The 17,369-nt window shown below is 42.0% G+C and overlaps 1 long non-coding RNA gene across 1 annotated transcript in view; it reads left to right on the top strand.

The window, feature by feature from the left end:
- Positions 1–231: 231 nt before the first annotated feature.
- Positions 232–17,369, top strand: part of LOC144588439 (uncharacterized) — a 57,703-nt gene continuing 40,565 nt past the window's right edge. Inside the window, exon 1 of the long non-coding RNA XR_013544011.1 lies at positions 232–9,333. This is a non-coding gene — a long non-coding RNA (uncharacterized LOC144588439). The remainder of the gene's footprint in view (positions 9,334–17,369) is intronic.

Raw genomic sequence — 17,369 nt, forward strand, 5'->3', positions numbered from 1 at the left:
TAAAAAGCACCTCTTTCTTCAAATCACATAGGCAAAAAAGTAACATGGCAGGGGAACTGCTAAGCTAGAACTCATTGCACTTGTGTGCTAGATTTCTGCATGCATGGAACCTCTGTTGAGAAGCATATCAGCACCTTTAGTTTGAAGGGGTGGGTTCAGTCCATAAAGGGCTGCAATGCATCGCTTTCCATGGTTCTGTGTGGCAGGACAGCTATGGGTTTGGACTCTTCTGTGTGCATATTTAGAAGAGAAATGCCAGGTATCATTCTCTTTCCTTTTTTGTGTTCTCAAGTACAGAATAAAGGACAAAGGGGCTCCTCCCTATTATTCCCCCTCTCCTACTATACAGTCACTGTCGTTGTGGAAGGCCCAGCAGCTGCAGGTATTCTGTTGTAACTTCACAATTTATAATTGGCTTTTAAAAAAAACTGGGTCACAAGGGAAACATGGAAGGTAGTTCAGGGTATTTATTCACAGGGGCTTGTGAAAACCTCACAGTCTAATTCTGATGCAGAACAGAGCAGGTCAAACTGTATTCTGTGAATACATTATTGGATGAGCGATGTTGAGATTTGTCAAATAATGTGTTTGAGGGAGAGAAAGAAATGTTTGTAGCGTTCAAGCTGCTTGTAAGATGGATCAAATCTTATTCATCCCGTCTGTTCCTCAAGGGGGAGGAAATGACAACTTTTCACTGAATAATTTATGTAGAAGGCCCCACTCCCCCCCCTTTCCTCTGGTATTCAACAAGATCTAAAATGGAACAAATTCCCTGTTTAAAAGAGAGTCTCTGGAATGCAAAGTATATGGAGGGGACTAGTGGCATGGGAAATGCAGAGCCATCTTTCCTGTTGTAGATCTTCTGCAAAGCCAGAAGTAAAGACGTGCATTACTCTATAGACTTACTTTGGGGTCTCTTCTGTTCAACCCCCAAATAATTTCCTCTTGGGCAGACAGCATTCTAATTGCTTGAGCACACAGAAGCACAGGAAATAGTCATCATTGTGAACAGAAGGGTCAAGTGTGAGGTTTGCACAGAGAAGCCGGAAAATTAACGGTGGCAGTTATCTCTGTGGTTCACATTTTGCTGCATCATAATCCATTGTGCTGTTTGATGCACCTGGCTACCAGGGGATTACACACCAGCTTTATTTAAAGTAGGATTAACAAAAAGGAGGCAGTAACTTAAAAATGCGTCTAGAAAGGCAAAGCATGGATTCTATATAGGGCCCCATCTATATCTCTACACTATTTGCAAGGGGAAAGAGTGGATTAAGAGCAGAGAGATTTGGGACTCGGCCCTTAATATATTTTATTTAGATGTTAACATTAAAAATATAGCCCTCCCCCCACCAAGTTGTCTGTAGATTTGTGAACTAAGCAGAATAAGCATTTTGCTTTGGGACAAGTTGCTGAGGAAACTGGCAAAATTGGTCCTCCCATCCACTTGGATGGATTTTTTTTAAAGTTACACCTTCAATAAATACAGCACTTTTGCTCTACATTCTAGTTGGCAGGAGAATGTCTACTTTAGATGACCACGTGTGTTATTATCTCCCTTACTTCACGGTGCTATAAGTTAGCCCCACTGCTTCTTGGGATCCTTCTGCTTATTCTGCTGAGCAGTGCCCTGGATATTTCCTAGTATTATGCTAGACAGTGACATTTGAAGAGCCATACATCCTATAGGATATGGTGCCAAACACTGAATTAAATGGAAAATGTATTCTTGTAGAATTTCTTCTTGTAGGTCTTTGCTCATACGGGGAAGGTAGCAGCCTACTTTAAAGTATGGTGTCCTTCAAGATTTGAAATCCCTACTACCTTATTCCAGCCAGTGACTCTTTCCAGGCTTTTCAGCTTAATCTTCCCCTGATACAAAACTTTTATAATGAATGTTGATGTTAAGTTGTTGTTACGTGCTGTCCAGCTGCTTCAAACTTATGCATAATCACCACCATCACCATGTGCTGTCAAATCAATTCTGACTTATGGTGACCCTTTACAGGGTTTTCCAGGTATGGTACAGAAGTGGTTTACCATTCTCTTCTTCTGGGGGCACCCTGGGACTATTCAGCTTGCCCAAGGCCACATAGGCTGGCTCTTCTCCTAGGAGGCACAGTGGGGAATTGAACTCCCTGCCCTAAACCACTGAACTATCTAGCCAGCTGGATAAATTTATGCATACGCTAGGAATTAATGACCATCAAAAATCATATCATGAATAGCATTGTTCAGGTCTTGTAAACTAAGTGCTATGTTTCCTGTACTGAGTCAGTACATCCCATTTTAGGTCCTCCTCTTGTTCCTTCTACTTTTCTGCCATTACTGTCTTTTCCAGTGTCTTCTCATGATTATGCCCAAAGTAGAACAGGCTCCGTTTTGTAATTTTAGCTTCTAAGAGTTCAGGCTTGATTTGATTTAGAACCACTTATTCATCTTTAAGGCAGTCTGGCAGTCCATGGTATCTGCAAAACTCTACTCTAGCAATATATTTCAAATGAATCGATCCTTCTCCTGTCATATTCTTCATTGTCTAGCTTTCAACAATGTGGCTAAAATCTTGTTGTATAAGTGATCATGTGTAATGGAGATGTGCCAACAGCAGTGATATTGGAGTACATGTGACTTTGCTGTATTGTGGACAAGTTGTGTGCACCCAGAAATTGCCTTTAATCAGTGGAATGTGCTGCTGAAGTCATCCCCATTACTCATGTGCAACAGAATTTCAACCAGTAATTGGGAATACTATAATACAGATGATTTAACATTTCTCATTTTAATGTATTCTTGAAGGCTTTCACAGCCAGGATCCGATGGTTTTTCAGGTTGTTTCAGGCTACAACAACCATTGATAAAACTATTTGTTGTAAAATCTTGAATGCCACTTTGCTTACATGAGAAATTAATATGATGGTCATGTAATTTGCAGTCATTGGCACTACATTTCTGTGAGATTGGTGTATACAGTGAATGCCCATTCCCACCCCCCCAACAGTGTTTGGCATATTCTTGTTAGGATTTTAATAGATTCAGGGCTCAATTGGAGTTGTTTGGATTGGTCGGTGGACAGGTTCTCAACTGGACCTTAAAGGCAAGTGGGGAAAAATGGGGTGTGTGTGTGGAATGCCCCTGGTTGCCCCCCTGCTGTCTCCTTCCACTTTTGGGAGGAACTTTTCTATTTTTTCTATTTTTTTAAAAAATATATAAGTGTTGCAGCAGTGCTCTATTACATTCTTTAAAAAAGTTTTCACTTCCTCTGTCGAGGTGCAAAGGAAATGTTTAATTTGCCAATATATTGAAGTAGCTCTCTTCTTAAGCCACTTCACAATATAGCAAATTGACAGCAGCAGGGAATTTGACAACCACAAGGCTCACTTTGGTACATTTCCAATGATCACATGTGCTGGAAATTAACCAAGATGCCATAGAAGGCCTTGAACATGGCCCAAGAAAGTTATGGTAGGAATGTTCTTGCAATTGTTTCATTTGTCCCAATGATTACATTGTGTGGTTGCCAGAGAAAGGTATGAACCAGCTTTTTCCTGCAGTGGAACAAACAGTGGGTTAAATGCTATGAGAAATCCTCACACCCTTGTTACCTAATGCAGCAACCAGACGACCATGAATACAAGCAGCTCTTATTTATTAAAAACATTTTGCAATAGTGGGTGACTTAAATGAACAGGCACACCCATCAATACAGGTAGCATGATATTTATTCTCTATTCCTAGCCATATGGTCCCTCCTTTGTTTCCTCATTGGTAGGTAGTCTAAGGTGTACAGCCTATCCAGTGTGCCTAAATTGATCATGTGAAGTCTTGCTCCTGTTTCCATCTCCCATTCCTCTCTTTACCTAGACCCCAGACTCTTATTCATTTCTATCCTTATTTGGTATATGTTCCCTTTCCTTAACCTCCCTTCAGTCATTCTAACTGACCCATAAAGTTTCTTCATTATTATCTAGGCCTACTCAATATTTTTGTCAGTACAATAGGGTACCTTCTTTATTTGTACTTCCATTTTATAATTTCTCAAGACTTCTCTAAATTCCTTATGCCAGCTAAATTATTAACAAAGAGTATATATTGATTATTTTACCATGACCATTTACTCAATCATCCTGTCCTTGCAGGGATTTGCAAAAGTAGCATTTACCTTCCTTTTCTGTTAATGTCCATCTCTTTACACCCTCAGTCCCTGCAGCTTGGAATATCTCTATCGGTATTCCATCTATTCCTTAACATTTATTTCCTCCAATTTCTTGAGAGCAGCTTTCAGTTCACATTCTAAAATTACAGTTCCTTCATCAAGGGATTCTTCTTCAAAGGAATCTGTCGTCCTTGTATCTCTTTTGTAAAGGTCTTCAACACATTGTTCCCATCTTTATTTTTTTTCTGATCAGATCATATTTTTGGCTATTGTTCTTTCAGCATCCTTACTCTGAATTTCCCTTTGATTTCTTGAATCACATGGATCTCTTGTTTTTCCTTGTTGCTGCGGTTTTCTTCTGTTTCTCTCCAATGGTTATTATAATAGTTCTTCCAGTTTTAGTGATACAATGCTTTATATCTGTGTTATAACTATACAGACACAGATCTAACTTGTCATATCAAATCAGTACGTGAACTTCAGCCTCTCTAATTTGCAGTTACTGGCCATGGAGTGCTTCTAACCTCTTATCCATTCTATCCTTCTTTTGATCTTGCCTTATCTTTCAGACCAACTCAAAAACATTTCAGCATGTGGCAAATTTAGCAGGCAAATCACAGCGATTGCCCTGTCCTCTGCTGATCCTCCTTTAAAGGGTTGAGATAAAGGCAGCCAACCACACAGTCCAAGCTCACCCATCTGCCTCAGGACGTAAAGTGCCCTGTAGCATCCCCCACCCCATCCCCGATCCATGATCAACCACCTTCACTGCAAACCTCTGGATTCTCAAAAAGGAAAGGAAAATCTCCAGCAGCATGCACCACAAGAGAGAAAAGAAAGGCAGCCACTCTACTCACTAAGCACCTCACTCTTCTTTGATTGCTGATCTTAAGTGGAGGTCCCGAGAAGCAAGGCATGATGGGAAGTGTAGTTTTTGAGGTTGCTGAAGCCCTGAAACAAATGAGATCCCCTTGAAACCAGCAGCAAAAGGAGGCAAGGAATTGTAACAGCTGCCTTTCCTTCCTTCCTTCCTTCCTTCCTTCCTTCCTTCCTTCCTTCCTTCCTTCCTTCCTTCCTTCCTTCCTTCCTTCCTTCCTTCCTTCCTTCCTTCCTTCCTTCCTGTGAACAGCCAGGTCTGGTGGACCCTAGAAGGCGATGAAGTGGGGCCTGCTTGTCACTGCAGGCATAAGTTGCTACTCTGTGGATGTTCAGTGAGGGGTCTGGGCTGTGGGGCTCTTCAGTCCTGAAGTGCAGCCATAGTGGATGTGCCCTGGTTCAAAGTGGCGGCTGGAAATTCCTCAGTCTATCCCAGCTCACAGTGACCTTAGAAGAATCAGAGCTTAGGGCAATTTATTATATTTTATTTTATTGGACTACAGCTCTGAAAATATCTCAGTCAGCCTGTCTAGATTCTGGATTACCACGACTGCTATAATATTCCTTTACACATTATGATATAGATAGATCAATAAATGTGTGGTGGAATATATGAATAAACAAAAACCTGAAACTCATAAAGCTCAGAAAATGCAGAAAAATAAAATACTGTACTTAGGTCACATAGTGCAAAATGAAAAATACAGATCATTCAATGTAAAAATAAATAGGCAATAAGCGCAGGAAGGAGAAGAACCTGCTGGCTTGAAATGCCTTGGGGGACCAGTTTTGATACAACACCCTGTCACTTAATAAACCCGCCACATACCAAAAGAGTTAAGCCATGATGATGCCCAACCTCTGGCAGAAGAGGTGATGGTACTGATATTTGTATAGTACTGCTGTAGTCGCTACAGCCAATCCTCTTCCTTCTCAGCTTCTTAAGGTTACTGCTGCTATCATTACACCATTTATGGACTTTGTAAAAAAATGAGAGGAGAGTTCCCTCTCCCAGAGGAGACATGTGGCCACAACCACCACATAATGTAATTTGACTCCCGCTGAGTTCTTCTGATCTCGGTTATGGTCTCCAATTTTGTCTGTTAATTGATACAGTACAGGCCTAGTTCTCTCAGTTTGACCCCTAGGTGGCAGCAAGCCTCAGACCAAGGCAGATTTTGTCCTTCCCAGCTGGTGCAAGGGCCATGTCCTTCCAACAGAGAGCAAGAGATCGGCCAACAATTTATAGAGCTGGTGCTGGAAAAGCTCTGTGGTGGATGTATTAACTGCTGTGTGTAGAGAAGTAAATGGTTGTTCTCCAACACTGCATACAGGGCACAATGAATCCAAACCGAAAGAGGAGAATCTCCTTTCTTGTCCAGTTCCCTGCTGGGGTCTTGCAAAATCAAAGCCATTTTTCCTCCTTGTGATTAAAACTGCTAGGGCCCCACCATATTGCAGTGACATGAAATAGAGTGTGATTCATTTTGTTACCCAAATTGACACCTAAAAGCATGCTATAAACAGATTTGTGATAATGACTGCATTGCAGATGGATTTTATAATTGTATAGTGCTGGAGGGTTCTTTTACACATTGCATTTTCCTACTTGGATAGAATTACAGAGCAGAGAGAAGGGTAAGAGAGGAGGGAAATGAAAAGAAAGGGTCTTTCAAATACCTATGGCTTTAGAGATTAGGTTGAGTTTAGACTTTGAGTAGTTTGAGGGAAACAATCATAACAGTTTAAAGAACATGTGAGAATATTGCAAAAAGTCAAAATGAGCACTTCTAGATTTGTCTGAAACAGGCTTTCCAAGCCTGGTGCCTTCCAAATGTGTTGTACTACACTTTCCATCATCCCTGGCCAGTGTAGCAAAGGGCTTACTGATCAGGGCAGACTGGAGCTGTGAGCTGATCTTTCTTCAGGACACCAGAGGGGATGACATTGATCTAAAGAAAGAAAAGTGTAGGTAAAACACGTAAGTCTTTACTTTTGTATAAACATGCAGAAGTTTGGGCTATAAGGCTGCACTGCCACTATGGAGTAAATCTAATTCAGCTCTGTGGGATTCATGTCAGTGTAAATAATCCTAGGGTTGGCCTGGAATGCACCTATCTGGGGAGTAATTATGACTCAGGGAACTTGCTTTTGCATAAAAACGGGCTTGGGAGTCATAGAAGAGAAATAAATAATATTTAACACATCCTGACCTGTCCCACTTACACCTCTACAGATATGGGGGAAAAAAGCCACTTGTTTGAAAACAAAAAGGTAAACAAACCGTGTTAAGACTGAGTGAACAATTTGCACTGAATAATTTACTTAGCTATTTATGAATTGATTGCAGGTGTCTTGTGATCTTTTGCAATGAAATTTTATCTCCAAATGGTCAGGCAATGCTTTAAAAATTAGCTTATATGAATCTCTTTGCATATCCTGCCAAATAGTGACTTAAATTACTAGTACTATTGTGGTCCACCCACCCCAGCTTACTTTAGTATATAAGCACACAGAGATACATGGAAATGCTATTTAAATTAAGGCTAGCACAAGAGTAGACCTTTGGTCTATATGGGCAGGTAGAAGTGAAACAAACAAACAGACAAACAAACAAACAAAGAAATGTCCAGCAATATAGGTATTGTGGGTGGTTGGCAGTAGTCTGTGAGACACATGACAAGCTCTGTTCCTTTCTTTACTTTTTTTAAAAAAAGAATTCATCAGGAACCAAGTAGGGCTGTCTTGGCTCCACCATTAGGCAGAGTGACACTGTGTGAAAAAATGGAGGCATCTGGATGTTGGCGTGCGGGACTCTATGCGCTCTGTGGTTTGCCCTGGCCTCCTCAACTAATCTGTTGCCCTTGTAAGTAACAGAGGCAATGTCCAATGGCCAGTGTTGTAGAAAGATTCAACGGCCTGCCTTGTCAGCTTCTGTACATGGAAAGGAACGGACACCTGAGGAAGCACAAACCAACCAACAAACCAACCTTGAGTCAGTCCTGTAATGTGGCCAATTCCTATAGCCCTAATCAGTCATTTGCTGTTCATGAATCTCATCAAAGTTCAAATCATTTGAATTTTGAACTGACACAAATACATGTGCGTATTGCATGTAATAAAGTCAGTTCCAAGTTATGACAACACGTTCCATGGTTTTTGAGGTAGAGAATATACAGAAGTGGCTGATCATTCCCTTCCACTGGGGGTGCCCTGAGACTGTGCAGCCATAATTACACAAGCTGGCTGCTATTGCAGGAGGTACAATGGGGAATCGAATTCTGAACCTTTGGTTCTGCAGCCAGATAGCTAAACCACTGAGCTATCCAGCCAGCTTATAGATACAACACTGTTGACACTTGTTCACATAGAAGGCACACAGACACTTTGGATTACCTGACCTACTTGCCTTCCCATTGAATTTTATTTTATGCTGAAAACTAGACAAGAAAGAGCTTCTGCATTATAGACTTCATGGCAGTCAAACAAATTGGACGTTAAGAAGAATAGAACATTACCTACAATTAACCCATCTTCTTTCCCATAAGACCTTCTCAGAGGTGCATGCTTCACTAGTTAGACTTGCAAATTAAGCCTTTGTTTACCTTCGAAAGGCCAATCAAAATCTAAAGTACACTAAATGCAAGATGCAGAGATATCACGGCTTTCTGTGATTAAAGTATCACCCAATTTCTTCTAAGTATGCTCAGCACTGCATCTATAATTCACATCGTAGTGTCTGTTGCCTTTTGGGATTACAAAAGCGGGGCCAGGGGGGGATCTCTTCCTCTTCCAACTTTTTCATCATTTGTCTTATGCAATTATTTGTTCCCATGTGAGCGTTAAGAGAGCCAGCATCTTTCAAGCCTGAAGACTGAACTGCTGAACGAGACATCTAGCCAAACAAATGTTTAGAAGGGATTTATTTGAAAAGCTTCTGCCTCAATCTCGCACTTCAGACTGGGCTAGAACTTGTATGTCTCCACTCCCAAGTCATGCCGGAGTGAACAAAGCGCTTTCCCATAATCTCTTCCATCTCTGAAGCTTTAGATCAGAACACAAACCTTGTCCTCTGATGAACAGCGTGTCTTCAGTTACCTCTCTGGGCTTTGCTGCACCTTGGCCTTGGCATGGCTTTGAAGCATTTCCTCCTCTCGCTGCTCAGGCATCGCTCCCATTAACGTTTCCAGGGAGCAGTAAAACTGTAGTGCTTGCAAGAAAATTGCTGGTTTGAAGAATTAAATGAAAGGAGGCCACATCTTTGCTCTCCCTTTTTCCAGCACGGAGATTCATGAGGCAGGCAGGTGAGTAGATGGAAACTTGCAGTCTCTCTCTCGCTCCCTCCCTCTCTTTTAAATCACACTGATGGGTTGAATATATTTTGGTTTTTTTGGTATATCTTTTAAGACTTTAATTAAATCAGGAGAAGCTCTCTCCTGTACCTAGCTGTCTGCTGCTTATCAGCCTCTTAAGGCCTTGATGCATTACACAGTTTTATTTTTCCACCTCCATCCTAAAGTAACCATGAGAAAAATGCTACTGAAAAGACCAAGCTTTGATGGAACAAAGAAATAAGCATATCCTATTTTGCTTTCATAAGGGTGTTCTCCGTATTGTTTTTCCCAGTCCCCAAAAAAGTGTGTTGTTCAGCAGGAGCTCTCATATTCCTGTTTCTTTTTTCCAAGCACCCATCCAGATCCACTCTGTCAGTTGGGTTCTTTGCCACCATGGAGAGAGTTCTCTCTGGAACAATGGCTGCCTTGGAATGTAATCTGGAGGTGGAGGCTACCTTTGTGAGTTTTAGGCCCTTATTCTAGAAAGGCTCTGCAGTGCTGCACAAAGGGAAAGATGTGGCTCCAGTTTTATTCTCTTGGAACTGAAGCTCCATGCCAAGTGAGCAGAGATGGAACATCAGCTCTGCATATGCCCTTTCATAAGCCTCTATGAGCAGTGTGTAGGACTTTCAGACTCCCAGACTCCGACTACCTTAGCACTACCTTAGCACTTTGGCCAGGCTGTGCTGGCTGGATTATTTGCGAGTTGAAGGTCAAGACTGGTTAATGGTTTCTCAGCCCTGTTCTCTTGCCTAGCTTTTTTTTTAGCATGGAAAGTTGTCTTTGCCAAAGGGGTCAGGTGGGGAAACCTTGTGAATGGACTGAGAAGATGGAGAGAATATTGAGACCCGGAAGCCTATAGGGTAGGCAGAAGAGAATCAGAGCTGAGTTGGGGGTCTGCCATTGGAAATGAAATACCAGAAACTTGCTGAGATCTGTGGGCATGTGTCCAGGTGGTGGTGGTGGTTTGGAAAGGGGTGTGTGTGCCACCGAAGTCCTAATTTGTAACAAATGCATACAAACAGGCATACTGTATTATAATAGTATACACCAGTGGTCCCCAACCTTGGGCCTCCAGATGTTCTTGGACTACAACTCCCAGAAGCCTTCACCACCACCTCTTCTGGCCAGGATTTCTGGGAGTTGAAGTCCAAAAACATCTGGAGGCCCAAGGTTGAGGACCACTGGTATACACTATCTATATTAACAATGGAAATTAAACTTGTCCCAGCTCCTGCCAACCTAGCAGTTTGAAAGCATGTAAAAATGTGAGTAGATAAATAGATATCACCTCGGTGGGAAGGTAACGGCATTCTGTGTCTAGTCATGCTGGCCACGTGACCACGGAAACTGTCTTTGGACAAATGCTGGCTCTATGGCTTGGAAACGGGGATGACCACCACTCCCTAGAGTTGGACATGACTGGACTAAATGTCAAGGGGAACCTTTACCTTATGTATGTATGTATGTATGTATGTATGTATGGATGTATGGATGGATGGATGGATGGATGGATGGATGGATGGATGGATGGATGGATGGATGGATGGATGGATGGATGGATGGATGGATGGATGGATGGATGGATGGATGGATGGATGGATGGATGGATGATATTACATTGTATGTATTATAATTAAATTGTATTTTAATTATGTTGTTTGTATTTATTGTAAACCACCCACAGTGGCCTTCAGCCAGATGGACAGTATTAAAATGAAATTACATACATACATGCAACACCTCTTGTCAAGAGTGGCAGGAAATATCTCACTCAGTCAAAAGACAAGAAATTTTTAAAAATATGGAGTGAGGGCTGGACCATAAAGAAGTCTGACTGCCAAAGAATTGATGTTTTTCAATTGTGGTGCTGGAGGAGACTCTTGAGAGTCCCCTGGACTGCAAAGAGATTAAACTTATCCATTCTGAAGGAAATCAACCCTGAGTGCTGACTGGAAGGACAGATCCTGAAGCTGAGGCTCCAATACTTTGACCATCTCATGAGAAGAGAAGACTCCCTGGAGAAGACCCTAATGTTGGGAAAATGTGAAGGCAAGAGGAAAAGGGGATGACAGAGGACGAGATGCTGGGACAGTGTCATCAAAGCAACCAACATGAATTTGACCCAACTCCGTGAGGCAGTGGAAGACAGGAGGGCCTGGTGTGCTCTGGTCCTTGGGGTCACGAAGAGTCAGACATGACTTAATAACTAAACAACAACAGCATTCCTAAGCCATCCAGTCATGCATCATCACTGCAAAGAAGGTTTCCAGTCGCTGGCTGGCACATTGCTGAGTCCCTTGGAGAAGTGCCAGAAGGCTCTAAACAAGGAATGACTTCTTTGTTTCTTTGCCTCCCTCGCCACTCTTCTTTGCCTTCCCCGGCAGGTTACCTAATAAATTTCTTACTGTGGATGGAAGAAGCATCTAATCTCGCTGCTCACTAGATTTAGTTACACCATTAGCTGGATCTTTCTCATAAAACTAATTTTATAATTTGTAAATGCAGCTGAGTGGTTTTTATAGAAGACTGTCAGGAAATGATAAAATGCCATCAACAGATTTATATAAAGGAATTCAGTGCTGGCTGTCCTCCCTCTCCCCCCCTTCTTCTCTGCCTGCTTTGTGATCTGTTCGTAGTTGAAAAGCTGTCCAGAACAAGAATTTCAGGATTGGCACTCGGGCCTTTAATTTTCTTTTTACAAGACAGGTTTACAATGTCGAAAAGAACTGAGATGCTGAAAGCACAGTTGCTCAAGTCTATGTTCTGCTTTGGATCACACCCAAACAACAACTGCTGGGAAAACAAGATGAAAGTCCTTTTAAAAAGCTTCGAGAGAAACAAGCCATCCTTTTAATTTAGGAGTGGTGAGCAGCAGCTGGTCCAGCAGTTCCAGCACCATCATCATAAATATCTTGGATCATAAGAACAGGCCTGCAGGAGGCAGGGCCAGTCCTACCATTAGGAAGAGTATCTCAGATGGTGGATGCTTGGGGGTGGGGACGGGGACATGGGCAGCAATGGGAACACCATGCTGTTCTTCTCATTGTCCCCCCTCCTCTCTTGGAGGACAGAGCACAGACCACCCTTGAATTAGTCTGCCTTCATCTGTACTCTAGGTCTCTATCCCATCACTAGTGTAGAAATAACATTCATCCACCCCTCCAGTTGCCTTCTATCTATGAAACAGATGCAATGGCATCTTACCTTTGGTCTCAAAGCAGCCACATGTCTTAGGTTAGACGTGGCAAGTAGCATGAGGAAGATGTATTTGGCAGTACATGTTTTCATTCATTAATAATAGTTCTTTTTACATGGGATCAAAGAAGGTCCAAAATCTTTACGGCTAGAGCATTTAACTTCCAGAATTATTCTAAGAGCACAACAGTTTGGTTCCAAATGGCAACCTGGTTTAAGCAGCCTTCTTACTCTTATAGACAAACAATACACTTTAGCAGCATGGGAATGCTACTGAAAATGATTTTGTTGAGTATCTTCACCTCCTTGCTTTCTTCTGCCATTGAGTAGCAGTACTTATTCCATCTTGTGATCTCATTATCAAGTTGTGTGTTTCAGATCTACTGGTTCAGAATGTCAGCTGTAACTAGTGCAGCTGGGAAATCACATGAAGCATTGACAAAATAATGTTTTACATAGTCTGGAGAATGGGGGAAGAACCCAGTATGGGAATATTATGTTGGTCTACTTACTTTTCTCCCGTATCTTGAACTTTCCCCCTCAAATGTAGTATTCTGAAGGTTTTCCACCAATAACCGTGATTTTTCAAATAGCATCCTAAGCAACTGAAAATGAATGCATGATCATTTTAGATCTTCAGAGCACAGATATGAAAATCATATACTGAGGATATATGAGTGACTAACAAACAGAAGCAAAACATTTCAGCCGCCACCTTCAGTTGCTCTGGTAACTATGTACAATTGTATGTGTATGTCGGTACTTTTATTAGAACAGCTGAAGATGGCAGAAGCTGAAACATTTTGTTTAAATACTTCTGTTTGTTGTTCATGCTTATAAGTGTGTATATATGTTTCTATATGTGTGTACCATGCTATATACATATACAGTATTATACATACTTACACACATGCCCCCCACCATATGTGTGAGTACTTATATTTGAAGTGCAGTTTAGTTTTAAAAAGACCTATATGAAGAAAGGAAGAGCAGAGCTTGGAGTTGCTTAGCAATAATTTAGCACCTGAAGAGCAGAGGAATGCACTTCTGCTATGTGGTCAGTTTTCATCGCCAGTGTTCGATATACCGCATTTCTCTGTACATTATAATAATTACTCCTGAGTTTGAATCTACACATGCCAATGAACATCCAAGCGGTGTATAGATCTGTATTCTCATTTGTCCTCTATTTTGACTATTAAATTCCTCTCCTTTTTTTGGTGGATGCTTACGTAAGTGGTTATGGCTGGATATTTCCATTTAGATGGATAAAGAGTTATTCTAGAACTGCTGCACAGGACGTGCTCCTACAGTACAAGATAAGGAGATGCAGGTCAACCCGTGTAAATATATTCGAATAAAAATCTAGTCAGGAAGGAGTTCAGGAAACTCTAACAATTCCAAAGAAAGATGGAGCCCTTTTCATCTACTGCAGCAGGCCACTCTTAATTTTGCAAAGCTTTTTTTTTTTGAGTCTGTGGTTTTGTTTTGTTTTTTTGTTTTGTGTGTGTGTGTGTGTGTCTGTGTGTGTGGATTTTTTTGTTGTTGTTGCATTTTGGGGAGGGTGAGTTTCCTATAAAATCATGACTCACAATTGAAGTACTACCTCGGCATAACTTTGAGGCAAGTTGTTTTGGACTCCCTGGTAAAACTGGAGAAACAATTTCATCTTCCCCTCATTAAACAACAATAACAACAACACTCAAAAAAATCAGCAAGACAGACTGCTGCTGTTTTTATGCTTCTGTCTGACAAACAAACCTGTGCAGTTTGGAGGGTTTCACAGCCTTGCAGATGCCAGGCTGGAAAACGTTGTCCCTGCATCACAATTGCGCTGCTGAATCCAAACAGGTTGTCAACGTGAAGCTGGGGAAGATTGGGCAGGGGAGGGGTAGCAGAGGTTGGTGGAGTGCTTTATTGCTCAAGCAACATTCCCCCTTGCTCCCGGGACCCAAGAGTTGGTGTTGACCTACATATAGGCCCCAATTATAAGCACATATCATTTCAGAAGCTAAAAACTAGTGGATTGGGCTTGGAGTGGTAATATGCCAAGATGAAAAATAGCCAACTGTGTGTTTTTTCCGAGAGAATGCCAGCCCCTGCAGGCTTCCAGCTGATGTGGGGGATGTGAGTAGGGAGTTCACAAGAGAAATGCTGTCATATTAAGCCAAGTGCCTATTTATTTGCCATCAAAGTGAAGAATGTAGCTGATTTGGTGGCAAAGCAAACGCAACCTGTCCTATATATTGAAAAGACCTGACTTCAAGATATAGCAAAGTGTGAGTGAGACGGAGCGGCTTTACTTTCCCTGCCAGGAAAAGCAGCTGAATTATTGGACAAAGAACCACAGGTTTCCGGTAGCTTCAACTTTCACTTTCAGTATCTTTGGCTGCACCTTGAGCTCTCCTGATGCCTTTGAATGAGAGGTGAGCAGCCCCAGGATTATGGCCCCCGCTGTCCCTGCAGAAAGTAGTACAAAGTGGTGGCGGCTGCTCTCGCCAGAGGTATCCAGGCTGAAATGTTGGCAGAACAGGTGACCTCTCAGTGTACTCTGCCAACAAGGTCTGGCTCTGAGGTCTGGTGCTTTGTCTAAGTGGCTGTGGATGCCTCACCTTGAAGTGATAAGGTGTGGTGTGTCCCCGGCTCAGCCTATGCTGCTTGAAGGACCCCCAGGACAAGCTCCTTGGGCCTGGTGGGCTCTGCAGGGGCATATATTGGCCATTAGTCTACTGCGACATGAGTACCGGAGCAGGAGAATGCAGTTGATGTAGCTTTCCAGAGTCTGCCTGAAGCCTCATCCCAGAAAGTCAGGATGATTACTTCGTGTATGTAGCCTTGGCCAAAACCAAGCAATGAGCCAGTGAGGCTATCCAGTCTGATGGGGAATTGACGGGGGAGTAAATATGGGAAATAATAATGATGATGACCTACCAATAAGATGATAGGATCATCTAGCACTCATCTCACATATGTAGTAAATTTTTGATTTTTTTTTAAAAAATCACATGACAATTGGGGCAGAGGGAAGAAGGTAGGGGGATGTTTCCCTGAGTGTGAACATCATGCACCAACTGCGTACATTATTGAAAACCACCCACACACTTTCCCCCCATTTCCATAAGAACATGCCACAACAAACCACACGGGGGACAAAGTCTATTTGAATTGTCCTGGCTTGCAAAAGTAGAAGCCCCCCCCCCCCTCCACAAAATAAAAATGCTGCTTTGGGAGCAAAAACAGTTGGATCCATTCGAATCAGACTTTCCATCATGTGGTCAGTAAAAAAAATACTTCAAATTCACGTTCTTTGTAAGAGCAAATCCCGCAGTATTTGACCATGTAGTCGCAGCCTGAGTAGTAAAGGAGTGCAACATCTAGGAGAAAGGAAATGAGGTGAAACCACTATAAAATGTCCTCTAGTAACATTTCATGCCTTTAAAAAAAAACCCCACATGCATACACAAAAAAGCCAGGTACTTGTCTTTCTCCCAGCCCCCATACTGTCACTCTGTATTCAACTTAAAGACTCACACTAATTAGCTAAATCAATCACCCAGGAAATCATAGTTCCCATTTTTAATGTGTCCCTCTGCCACCCCAGGCAGGCCATCCATCTTTGCTTCCCCCTTTACCAAAGCCAGCAGGAGATTCATGATTGAATTCAGCCTTTACCTCCCCCGAGAAGATCCTTGGGGATCAAAGGAAGGGAAGGTTGAGGGAGCCCTGTGGCATGCCAGCCCTGCCCTTCATGCCCATATAAGCCTGGCCCGTTTAAGGGCAGTGTTTGTCAACTAGTCCCTTCCCTCTAGTGGATTGCTTGCACTGGCATTGCACTCATTGTGAAAGAACAAAACTGAATGGACAGCCTCCTCCTACTTACAATTCAGAAGAGAATCAAACAGCTTGTAATGACAAACTGTCTTATTTAATAGAAAATATTACACTAGCACAGGCCTCTGTATTTTCACAATTGCTGTTAATAAGTTTTCTCTGGGTAAAAGGTTTGTTTCCATAGAGCGTCTTCCATTTTCTCGTGAAGCCTGTTACAATTACTTTTAGAGTTTTCCGTACCTGATGCTCTGCATGCTTGTGTGTTCCGTCACACTCTCTAACACAAATTGCTCACTTTAGGAAAAGAAATGCAGAGAAGAAAAATTACAGAGCATCTTTGTTGTCTCAAAACCAACATGACAACCCCTTTTGTTGTTGTTATTAGCAACAGCTCTTCCACAAATCACTACGCAGATTGCTTTGAAATAAGATTCACCAGGACCAAGGAGAACTGTCAGGTTTTCTCCTTTTCCCAAACACAACTTTGAACAGATTTTAACTCTAAGGTGGCTTTTTGTTTGGCTTGCTGATGATTTTGCTCACCACTGTTTGCATTAAAGAAAGTATTTAGTAGATGGACAACTAGTTATGTGACTCAGGTAACTTTCTTTGTTTTTCCCACCTTTGATTTTGTTGGTAGAACTAACGGGTAGACCTCAGTTCAGAGGTAAGGGGTTCTACCAGTCTACCTAGCATCTAATGGCTCAAGATGATGCTATTGACCAGTCTAGCTCAGGATTGTTTGTAGCAGTGACAGTCATTTTTGGTAATTAAAGACTTCCTCTTCTGGTCCCATGGCTCCACAAGTTCCTGATAATAAAAGGGATTAACCGGGAGCCTCAAGACTCTGAGAAAAGTCAGAAATGTTTAAGTTATGGCAACCATATTTCAGCCATTGGCGGTCATATGGCAGAACAGTTCATTGGTAATAGAATGGAAATGTATGGAAGCTGTAAGGAGATGGAAAGAGAGAGAGA

This window comes from Pogona vitticeps, chromosome 3, assembly GCF_051106095.1.
Source record: "Pogona vitticeps strain Pit_001003342236 chromosome 3, PviZW2.1, whole genome shotgun sequence".
NCBI classification, from domain to species: Eukaryota; Metazoa; Chordata; class Lepidosauria; order Squamata; family Agamidae; genus Pogona; species Pogona vitticeps.